Consider the following 12,815-nt stretch of genomic DNA (forward strand, 5'->3'; position numbering starts at 1 on the left):
AAGCACTAGGCCTTTCCAAAGGACAGCAAGAAATTTTGCCCTGAGGAATCAAATGTAAAACTAGTGCTCAAATATTTTACAGGATACCTTTGAGCCATGGGATTGCACGCTTGGATCTTTGCCATTAATTCTAGCAGTAAAAAAGATGCTTTATAAGACTTGTGGGCTCTTTTGATTTGTAGGTGCAGATGCATTCACACCCTGAAAGAGAAAAAAAGTATTTCCTTTCCACAGTGCAAATATATGGGGTAGTTTATGTGCACATGCTTGCTCTTAAAACACACACAAGTGGCATATAAAAATTCCTCAAGGCATGAAGGTAGCTATTTTGGGGAGAGAAGCTAGTCAGCAGGTACAGCCATGAGCACACAGCACATGGGGACATGGGTCTTTCTAGCATGAATACAGCTATTCCTGCACATAGTAATCAACATGGGGATCCCAAAAAGAATGCATGTACAACAGTTGTCACCGAGGGCTCAGGCAGGAATGTACTCAGCTTCAAATATTGAGGTTAACACATTGAAACTAATGCTAAGAAAGGAAGAACTTTGGCATTGAGCTTATGGCAAACCCTGCATATGTGCCTGGTTGCTCAAGCTAGGAGGAACTGTGCTCACAATGGAGTTTGCATCCTGCCAGCTTTTTCAAGCAATCTCACCTCTTTTCTATAGCCCCTGTCCCACATGGCTTTTGTCCATGAAGGTCATGTGACTCCCCTCCATGGTTAGAGTGTTAGAGACTAGGATCTTGGAGATCCAGTTTCGAATATCCACTGTGCCTTGGAAGCTTGTTGGGTGACCTTTGGCCAGTCACACACTCTTAGCCTAACCTACCTCTCAGGGTTGTTGTACAGATAAGACAGAGGCAAGAATTATGAACGCCACCTTGGGTTCCCATTGAGGAGAAAGGTGGAGTATAAATGAAGTAAATAAACATTTTGGTGGTATCTTCCCCTTTTTCCCACTTGAAAAGATGGTTGGGATCAAGCCCGGCAGTTTTCTCAGTTGAATATTGAAATAAACTATGTACATGATCACTTGCAAAAATGCTAAACTTGATTAATTTACTGCAGGAATAAATATTTCTTAGATGCTACCCATTGTTTCCTCCCTAGAACTTTATAGCCTTTACCAAATCACTAGTATTTCCTTGCATAATGCCAATTTAGAGGTTCAAGATGAACAGCAAAATACAATAGAAGTAAGAGTTGTACTTAGTGCGGTGTAGGTAACATCAGATAATGAATAGTATTGGACTGTTCATATAGGGCAGGCCTATTTAGTAGGATTTGTACTAAGGTTGTTGCTTCACATGTTCTAGTTATGGGGTCAAGATAACATACACAGCAGCTATGAGGTTTGAGGAAGACAGAAATGACCATCCGTTAGTAAATGTTCCCTTGCACTGAAAATATTTCATAGCACCTGAATGCCCAGTGGACAAAAGAAAAGAGGAAACTCTGGGCCTCTTTGCCTCATTTTATCTGAGAGCCAAGTTTTCTGGCCATCACTTGTGCCTGCTGTTTTAGGTGAACACCGGAGCAATGTTTAAATCACAAACAGGTAAAAAGTCAAACATAATTGGTTATGATCCTAGAAGCTTCAAGGCCAGCAGAGGGGCTGTTGCTATGATCTGCCAGTGACAATCACCTCTTCAGTGGGTCACATGTCACAATTAGAATTGTGAGCAGGCAGAATCACTAGCACATGGCAGGGTAGCCTGCTTTGATGATGCTAGATCAGGACAAACTGTAGACATGAGATGCAGTATTGAGGAATGAAGAGAAATCTGCCACTGTGAGCTGAGGCCATGGTTAAAAGCAGAGTTACCCTTTGGGCCTGAAATAAAAATGGATCCTGACATTTGAAATGTGAGAGATTTCCTGAATTCTAAACAGGTTTTAGATGTTGATAAGATTTTAAATGTTGATTTAAAAATCTTATGTATTTTAGCTTGTTTACCATAATTGTGATTGTACAGTAGCGCAGGAACCAATAAAAGTTCCATCAAGTAAAGTTTTAGTTACAATAAAACTCACAATGGCTGTATGCATATCAAACTGTAATATTTAATGCTTTTAAATGTTTTTAATGTATTATTTAATGCTTTTAAATGTTTTTAATGGTTGGGTGATGTTTGTATTTGTTATCCGCCCTGAGCCTGCGAAAGCGGGGAGGGCGGAATATAAATATAATAAATTAAATTAAATTAAAAGACACACAACACAGAAAATCATCTGATATATGCATTTTGCATAGAAAATAATCTTTTCATCTGAGCATCCATTTCAGACTTGTACTACTGATATTTTGTTCTGAAATTTTCAGATCAAAATGTTTTAAAACTTTCCCCCTCGTTTCCTGGGGAGACCTTGCCATATAGGCAGAGATTTCCCACCTGCTCAGCCCTACTCCCATCTACCTGCCTGTATTCCAATCAAACAAATTTGAAAGCTGGAACTTTTTAAAAAAAATAGTATTTCATTATTTGAAGATTGTGTTATCATAGGATGTTTTATGTTTGTTAGCCACTTTGGGTGTTTTTTTAATAGAAAATCAGATATTAAACAAACAAATAAATCACTGACATTTGCAGTTTGTACGATTTTACTGGGATTTTTTTGACAGCTGAAATTATCCATTTAGGAGAAAGTAAGATTATTCATCCCTTTTTTAAAAAAAAAATCCAAAGCAATAGTTTTCCTCACAGAAACAAAACTTAAGACTAACAGTGTAATCCTAAACAGAGTTACTCTGTTTGGTTTGAAATTTTCAGATCAAAATATTCTAAAACTTTCAGTGGTCTTAGATTGGAGTAAGGTCCTTTTCACACTGGGACTTTAAAGCGTTTCAGTATCTGTTGTGCTTCCCATGTTTGCAGGAGTTTCACACTTGCAAGGTAGTCATGGGACGCAGTAGTGATGTTTATCCACAGTACCCCATTTTTTTCCCCTGTGGATGTACAGTGAATGGCCCTTTTCGCACTTACGGTTTAAACTGCCATTTATGAGCATTCGCCCCGATCGCAGTGGCTTCGGCATCGCACCTGTTCATTTCACACTGTCCACTGCAATTTCGATTTGGTGTCTGTGCTTCATTTCAAAACCTCGGTGCAATTTTGGGCTTTCGGGGCCTTGCAATTCACGTCACACTTTTTTTTAAAAAATTGAGCATGCATAGTAACGTTGCAATGTTGGAACCCTTCCCCCCTTTTTGCTGATTGGGCTGTCCCCTGCCCACTGGAGAGGCAATTGGTGGCAGAGTTCTGGGGGAAAACATGTACCACTCTCATTTTTTTTTAATCAAGCCAGGAAAGGGTTAAAATGCTGCCAATTCATCTCCTCCCTGGAAGCAGAGACTTGTTTCCAAAGGGCTGTGCAAAATGCTTGGGTTTTCCCCCCCTCTTTGGCAAAGTCTGAAACATGCCTGGGAGGGAGGGAAAAGCAGCCATTTAATCCTTTCCTGGCTTTTAAAGCCAGGAAGAAAGTGCAGCAACATTACAATGTTGCAACCCATTCTTGTCTTTAAAAAAAAAAGAATGTGTGTGCATACCCTAAGGGAGGAAGGAGAAAGCAGCTATTTAACACTTTCCTTGCTTTTAAAGCTAGCAGGGAATTAGCAGCAAGCTTAGGAATCATTCCTGGCTTTTGAAAAAAAATAAAAGAGCATGCATACCTGGAGGAAGGAAACCAACGAAGAAGCAGCCTTATGACCCTCAGCTCGCTTTACTAAAAAAAATGGTGGACAAGGAGTTCAGAGAGCTGAGGAGGGTGGGAGTGGTTAATTCTGCACAAACCAATCAGCTCCCAGGGAAAAGGAGAGGGGGGAGAGAAGCAAAAAGGGGGCCAAAGTGTTCACATTAGCAAAATGCGGGCCAGCTGCCAGTCGGCAGCGAACTTAAAAAAACATCGGGGTATGTCCGCAGGGGGAAAAATCGGGGATACAGCGGACAAAAAGCGGGACTGCATCCCATGACTGCTTTTAAGTGTGAAAACCTTGCAAACATGGGATGTGGAACAGGTACAAACGCGCTCTAAAAACCCAGTGCGAAATGTACCATTGTATTTTGAAGTTGCTGCTGAGTCACATCTGGCCCGATTAATGTCAGTGTGATCTCTACACTCCCCTTCTGCTTCTCTTCTCCCCCTTCTCCTTTTCCCCAGGAGCTGATTGGTTTGTGCGGAATTAACCACTCCCACCCGCCTCAGTTCTCTGAACTCCTTTCCCACCATTTTTATCAGTAAAACGAGATAAGGGTTATAAGGCTGCTTCTCCGTTGGCTTCCTTCCTCTCAAGTACGCACACACTCTCTCTTTTTTTCCCCCAAAGGTAGGAACGATTCCTAATGTTGCTGCTTATTCCTTGCTGGCTTTAAAAGCCACGCCAATCTGAAAAATTTAAAGTACTGAAAGTGCTCAAATATGCTCACAATAAGTACAATAAATATAGCAAATACAATTCATATATATACAATGTATAGCAAAAGAACTTTTTGGGAAGAGTTCAAGAGGTACCTCAACACTATACACCAATTTCTAATGAACACACCATATACAATACTATGAGCCTAAAAGGCTTAGTGCAATCAATGCTGATTTCTATACTGATTTCTAGTATTGATTCTCTGTCTGCAACACACATCATTTGGTTATTGAAATTGCTTGGCAACATGATGCTCCGATGGTCTTGATAATGTTGAGCCTTTGAAAAAGCTGGTATTACAAAATGGGATTAATAATGTTGGCAAACGCCCGTTAGGCTCCATCTTGACAGTCTCTTCCTCAAGACTCTGTACAAGTTACTCCTTTTGAAGAAGTCAGACATCATGTCTTTTTCTCAGAGGACATGTAAAGAAAGAAAGAAAGAAAAAGAAAGAAGAAACAATAATAACATATTCATGGACTTGAAAATCTATTTCTTACCTGCAAAATTTATTTCCAGTGATTGAATATTTATGTATATAGACATTACTTTTCAATAATACTATCTCCAAATAAACAGAATAGTTGCTGGGATATAGTTCCTGCTGAACCCTGAAATATTTCTGATCCTTACAAAAAAATCTGTTGGTTAACCGCTAGCCAATGAATGCTTCAGAGATGGTTTTGTTAAAGGGATTAGTACTTGGTTTGTGGCTTAACAAAAACTCAATGAGTTTTCAGGTACAAAGCTGATAAGAGCTAAAACTTATTTCTACTATACACAATAGAAATGCCGTCTATCTTACCACACAACATGAAATCAGGCTATACTTTCTGCCCTGCTGATAAACTGTGACTCAGGAAGTATAAGGGAGACCAAAGTGCAAGAAGGTTTGACATAGCTTTAGGACTTGTACAGATAATTTTTTCTTTCCTTTCATTAGCAGAGAAATGCTTTCTGCTTAGCTCTGCTGTGGTGCTAGTACCAATCAGGGGCATCATTTCCTATTTCAGTAGGAAGGGTGGAAAGAGATTTTTAGTCAGGGAACAAGGCAAAAATCAGCAAGATACAAAACTATGTTCTTGAGTTCAAGGCTAACTGCTCCCACTGCCACCCCAAAAGAACATGTCAGATATCAATGTGGGTTCAACTAAGGTTTATTAAATGATTAAAACACATGAACTGCAACTTATTAAAAACTTTTCCTTGTAGTAGTGCACGTTCTTTAAGAAGCTGTAGACAGGATTACCAGCATACGGGCAGAATCACCCTGGTTCCAAGCTTGGGGTAGTAAGGAAGCTGCCGCTCACTTTTGTTTGCCTACAAAGCAAACTGTGCCGAGGTACAGTGATTTTTTTTTCTAGATTGATAGTGCAATTACATCTACATCTATTAAGGACAAATGTGATCAGAGATGCACTCCCCAACTTTTCTAGTTCTCACAGGTTAAAAGTTCTCTTACTGAACCGCTGCAGAAGAGGTTGTGTCTTAGAGGTTTCTCAGAATCTGAAGTACAATCCCAACCAAATGCAAAAGGTCTTCTGTTGAAAATTTATAATATTCTGCTTGATCTTGAAAGCAAGCCACGAAAAAAGCTTTATCGCTAAGCGGAACTGTAATTTAGTATATGATATTAGTCAATAGGTATGGCAGTATTTATTTTAAAAAAGCTTTACCTTAGTCTTTTAGTCTACTTCGTTTATTATTAAGAAAGAAGAAGAGGGGACCCGCAAGACTCACCAGGGCGATTTAGCTCACCTTCTCCTCTCAGCTGTCCTTTTTTAAAGGAAAACATAAGAGAAGCTTTTGGACTTTAAGCAGTTTTGGAGGGATGGTTGTTGTGGGTTTTCCGGGCTGTATTGCCGTGGTCTTGGCATTGTAGTTCCTGACGTTTCGCCAGCAGCTGTGGCTGGCATCTTCAGAGGTGTAGCGCTAAAAGACAGAGATCTCTCAGTGTCACAATGTGGAAAAGATGTTGGCAGGTCATTTATATCTACTCAGGAGGGGTGGGGTGGGGAGGGAGTTTTGGAGGGAGTTGACGTCTTCCGGTTCATTTATGAAAGATTCAGTATGAAATTGTATAATGAGACTAATTTTGTATAAATATGTTTAAGTATTTATGAGCACTTTGCACTTTGTATATTTTGTGGAATATTTGAAATTGTGTATCAATATATGAAATTGATTTTTGGTATTCTGTGGGTGTTGTCCCTCATTCATTGACGATTTTGCTGACAATGGCAGAATAGGTAGGGGAGGGGGGCACTTGCTCCCCACTTCTTTATCCAGAGCATAAAGAACTCCCAGATGGAAGTTATTCACATAAAATTTGGAACCGCACGTGAAGTAGTTTGAGCACTCACAGCTCAGCACAGACTTCTCCACAGAAAGTCCTTCTCTGGGGCCTGTTTCCATAGGTGATGGGCTGGGAGCATATTCGGATCCCTTGCAAGGATCCATTTGGAAGGGAGAAATGCCATTGTTTGGGGAAACAAGAGAATCAAAGAAAAGCAAGATACCTGATGCTGCAAATTGTAAGCACCCCAAAGTGAAAAAAAACCCAGATTGTGTGTGTGTTTTCATCATACCTAAGGATCCCAGGTTTGTGATACTGTTTCAGAAAATCACAGTAACAACCGGAGACAGCAATTTTCACGTATATCTTCGGGTCAGGAATTACAGAATGCACACCTCTACTCCTTGCTGATCATTCTCTTAGCCTTATCAATTGTATGCAGTTTGAAAGCATCCATCCATACTTTCTAATTAATATTTCAGACTGTAAGATAGCCACAGCTGAGTACCAGTCCCTGGGGAATTCAGGGTCTTTTGGGGCCTAGGGCCTAAGTAGGGATCCCATTCCCCCGGTGGGGGTGGGGGATCCCCTTCACCCCCCCCCCTGCTTCCACTTACCTGGCCAGTGGGGGAGGAAGGCACAGGAACGGGCCTCCCAGGCATGCTCCCAGGGTGGTGCTGACATTATCACACTGCCCCAAGAACACTCCTGTGCTTCACTGCGGCTGAATTGGACCCATTTTGAGGTTCAAATCAGCCAACTGTGAAGCACATGTGTACTCCTGCGCCTGCACAATAATGTGTGCACAAGAAAAATATCAACAGGGGAAGGGGAAGGAGGTAAGAGCCAGGTCTCCCCCCTCCCACTGGGAGGGTAAGGGAACCTGGAAACCCTATAAGTAATAAGTCCAAGCTGTGGCCACAGTCATTTCCTGCCCAATGAATAACAAGCGGGTGCTGCTCACTTTCTAAATGAAGACTGATCAAAGACAGCAATTTTATCTCACATCTCCTGTGCTATTAAGTGCTGGCAAACTTGTTGGGACCAGCTCAGAAACAACAGGTGGAATAGTGCTGGAATCTGTGCAAGTGTCCTACGCTCAGTCATGAAAGAGTTAAATTGTTGTTCTGTTTGTTTAGTAAGATAGCTAGTTAGCATAGGACCACTTAGGCTCCGAGATAACTTCCCGCCAGAGAAAGTGGGTGTCTTTAGTCTTAATGAAGGGATCCAGGAATGTCTATTGGATGAGCCAGTTTATTGGGGGGCAATTAGCTAGCAACATATACTAAGGTTTTATTGCTCTTTGTTCACTGCTACACAGTCTACTACTTCAGTAGACCATGCAGTCTAAGCTCAGTCTACTTCTCTTTTCAATCTAAGCTTCTCTCTCTCTAGGACCTAGTTTAGACATCAAGATGTAGTCAGAAACTGTTTGTTGTTTTTCCTACCAAATGTACCCTTTTTACTCTATTATGTGGTATTTTTATAGAGCTAGAATCACAGAAGTCTGTCTACTTATTTCCATTGTTCTATTCTCAAACTTTGCTACTCTGCAAACTTGTATCTCATTGCTGTGCAACCCCCAACAAATAGCAACCCTCTTTTAGACCAAAACACCATGGACTGGCTGCAAATGAGTGCTCTCATGAGATCATTTTGCATCTTCACACTTACAAGAATCACTGGCCACATAGTTAGCTTCCCTATGGCTATGGCCTCTCAAAATGCTGGAAATCTACTGACCAATTTTGCCAGTGTTCCCTGCAGTAGCAGCAAGCAAAACTTGTTGAGGTTTTGCAGTCATTTGTAATTTCTATAAACTTCAGACCACCACAGGCGTACTCCTTGGATCTCCAGTGTGAGTAAACTCCAGACTTCTGTTGTGGAACCTGCACTGATTCACAAAGAATGGGTAAGAAGGAGCCCAGAGTTGCAATGAAAAAAGCAATACTGGTTCTCTCTACTGACATCCAAATATTCATACAGAGACCAAATGGTGCAGATTAAAGCATCTGTGCTGTTGTGCCTTTCTGATCCGTCTTAGACTCCTCAGCTGTATCTTAGCTGGTATTTTCAAAAGACAAGACCCATGTAGCTTTATCCCATTTAGGACTTTAAAAACTCTCACTAATCCTGAATGCTCCTTTAAAAAGGTATCCAGAACTGCTGCGCATCAATGGTCTGGATAGCTACCCACTATCATTCTGATTCTCTCCAATGTAAAAGGATGTTTAGAGTTCACAGCAGTTGGAGCTTTCCAGCTCACCCACTCCAACAGCTTGTGTACCCTACAATCCAAAGCAGGATCTGCAAAACTGCTGATCTTAGAATAAAATGCCAAGACAGTGACACAGCCTTTTAAATCAGCTCAACCTGGTCCACTGAAAACGACCACAATCCTCCTGGCTCCTGAAAAGTCTAAAGGTTTTGATAGTTTCAGGTGGGTAGCCTTATTGGTCTGCAGTAGCACAGCAAGGTTCAAGTCTAGTAGCACCTTAAGGACCAATAAGATTTTGCAGGCTACATGTTGTCAAGACCCAGAGTTTCCATCATCTGACAAAGGGAGCTTTGACTCTTGAAAGAGTCCTACACCCTGAAAATCTTGTTGGTTAAATCTTATTGTTCTAAAAGTTTTGAGGTTCCTATCAGAGGCAGTCTTTGTATCGAGGGCTAGCGATGCAACAGTAGCCCTGTATTTTATTTATTTACTTCATTTAAAGTCCACCTTTCTCACTGAGACTCAAGGTGGATCACACAATTAAGAATAAAGCAATCATAATCAACAATGCAATAAAGCAGGGCTGAAAAATTAGAGAAGCACATTAAACAGTATGCTATGAACAATAAAATAAATCCATACAACAAACAAGTCCCTCGAAATTACTGCATCTGTCACTGAGTTCCTTTCACATGTATGTAAATTAAGGGCAGGAGTTTATAATACTTAGACTTTACTGTGTACTTTTTTATTGTGTTTTTTATCTTACCACAGTTTTTGACCGGCTGAGATTTCATATTACCTTTTTGACACCTACCTTTTGGAGTTTTTTCCTGTTTTGTTTTATTTACTGTATTTTATGCCAGTAAAAGGTTGATGATGATGATGATGACGATAAACATTGAAACAAAACTGGATTACATAAAGAGGGAAACTGTGTAGCAGTATAGGATATGTAATGAGCAAAGCAATAAAAACTGCCTAAATCTTTACGAGCATTAACTGTGACCTTATTCCCTTTATTAAAAAGCTCTCCTGAACAGTAAGAGAAACAGTGCAAGGGTATAATGTATACAATGAACAAAGATGTGAACATCACTTAAAATTTCACAGACTTGATCTTATTGCTTTTATATTCCCTGTATGCCTCGTGCAGGGGGCACTTCCACTTGCTCCAGGTCTGCTGGTGGAGCCAATTCCCTAAAGCATTCTTCCTCGAAATGAAACAAAGCATCTGCTGTGCCATCACCCCAACTTGCCACATGTCTGGATACAAAAGAATTATTGTGCTTAAGGCACTGCAACATGAATGCTCCTTCCTGCCTCATCACTCTTACAGGCAAAGTAGTTTGGGAGTTGACCTGCATGTCCCACTGCCTGATTATCACACCAAATCCTAACGGTAAAGACACACAGGCTTTCTTCCAGAGTTGCACAGCTACTACTATAGGAAAAATGCACGTCTCTAAAAATATCAGAACAAACCCAGCTTCAGGCCACCTGGGCTCACTCCCATTAAGATAAAACATAAACCCACCACCACCTGCTGCATCTAAGTGCATCTGGATGCCAGCCTCCAAAACATTGTCCTGACACCAGAAAGAAACGCCACTGAACTCCTTCAAAAACTATCCAAATAGCTGAGCCAAGTTCCACACACCAAAGAATTTAATTCTATGATGTATGCCTGATAGCCCCTTTATAGTATCTCAGAGCCTCCTCATGAAAGCCTTCATGAATGCTATACTACCTTGCAGGCAAAGTTAAAGCGGACTGCCAAACTTGTAACTCCTTCTGCATAAACTTTTTTTTGGTCTTAATCAGGTATTTGAATTAATGTTTGCAAACTTAGCCCAGAGGCAGTGGTTCCTTCTCTATGTCTGTCATTATACCCAGATGTTCTAACACATCCAGCAGCCCTTCCATTTTTTCCCCTTAGCCAGAGGAACTTTCTGTTTCCCAGTCAACTGCTGGAATCTAGATATTAAGCTGCAACATTCATCAGACAGAGTTCTACCTCAGACCAGTTACCTAAATGTGTCATCTTATCTGCTCGACTAAGGTTCATTCTAACATATAACTCAAACACCTAAGAGCTGCACAAGAAATCAAGCAACCCATGGATAATGCCACATTTATTTACTATTTGTATGCAAAATTGATTCCAAGAGAATCAAAATCCTTGGGATTGATGGGAAAAATTTTAAAGCCCATTTTATGCCTCATTTGGCCTACAAGGACGCTCAGCCACAACACCTAACCATTGCCACAGCGCTATCAAAGCAGCATATTTTACAGAACATATTTCATCAGGGATTTCATGGTTCTCTGAATGTCCTCTGGAAGATGGCAGGTTCTGTATGAGCCCAAGTCCATAGGTGGTGGAATGCAGAATCAGTGTGTGAGAGTCCCTCCAGTTGTGATTCTCCCCAGCTGAGAACTGCATTGAGCGGCTTGGATTTTTTTAAAGACTACCCCTCCCAGATAAGCTTGCAAGACCTGACACATGAAGAACACGTGTCTGGAGTCTCGTGTAGTTTGGCCCTCAGTGTATGCCCTCTGCTGCTATCTACTACTTTGATCTCTATGTGGAAGCACCTCTTAACTGGCACTTTAAAGCAGCACTGAAACTGAACAGGCTGTCGAAATGCTCAAAGGCAAAACTAGTAGCCAGCAGTAGCCAGCTATAACCACCCTCTGTTAGCTTTGGCAGCTGAAATGGGTAGGAAAGCTATAAATAGTCTTGCTACCCCCCTCCCTCTCCCAGTTCTGATAAATACGCTAAAGCCTCAGTAACAAGTCTGGCCAACCTGTGGCAGTCAGACATTTTTCAAAAGAATGGAGTGAGAAACTAAAGCAGGAATCATCATTAGAAAAAAAAAGTGAAACTTAAATAGAAATGCTGTTCAACATTTTGTTTTATATATTTATTTACTTACAGGATTGATACCCTGCCTTTCTGCCCTTGGCCATTTTCACACTACTAACCTGCTTCCGTAACGTTGCGAAACATTGTGCAAAAAACACGGAAGATAACGTCTTCTTGCGAGAGTTTTGCGCAATGTTGCGCAAAACTCTCGCGAGAAGATGCTATCTTCCGTGTTTTTTGCGCAATGTTTCGCAACGTTACGGAAGCAGGTTAGTAGTGTGAAAACGGCCCTTGTCAGGGCCACCAAGGTGACGAACATATATAAACTTACTAAAACATACATAATCACAATAATAGGCTTGTAAGATCAATATATCAAATTGTTAACATGTCCCCATTTATGCATACTTAAATTGCAAATTGGGGGCACGGGATGAGAAATGAGATCTTGCCAAAACTGGAGGTGGGCAGAAGATGAAGTGTGGGATTTGCCAGCCCGTCCTGCACTGTGGCGCTGATACTTGGGACAGGGGTGGGGAGGATATGCAAGACTCCCGAACCATCCACATCACTGAGATGATGATACTCCCCCCACCCCGTATCCTGTTGAGGCAGCAATGCTGGAGATGGGCAGGGGAGGAGGCATGGGAGTCAATGCTGCCTCTCCATCATGCTGACAATGGTGTAGGCAGACAGAAGAGGGGGTGTGGGAATTGTTGCTGCTTCCCCTGCTAAGCTGGCAATGCTGGAGGCAGGTGGGGGAGGGTGGAGGAGTAATTGCTGCCTGCTGGCACAAGATGGAAGTGCTGGAGCTGGAATGGGAAAGGAGGATCAGAGGCCAGAGCAATGGGAGCAGCCTGGTGAGTGGGAGGAATGACGGAGAAGTGTTTGGGGGAGAAAGAAAGAGGTGGGATGTGTGAAAGAAGAGACGGGAGGAAGCAAAGGCAGGGGGAATGGGATACCACCTCCCCACAAGTTCCTTACAGGTTCCTTGTCAGCACATATAAT

This window comes from Eublepharis macularius, chromosome 3, assembly GCF_028583425.1.
Source record: "Eublepharis macularius isolate TG4126 chromosome 3, MPM_Emac_v1.0, whole genome shotgun sequence".
NCBI lineage: Eukaryota > Metazoa > Chordata > Lepidosauria > Squamata > Eublepharidae > Eublepharis > Eublepharis macularius.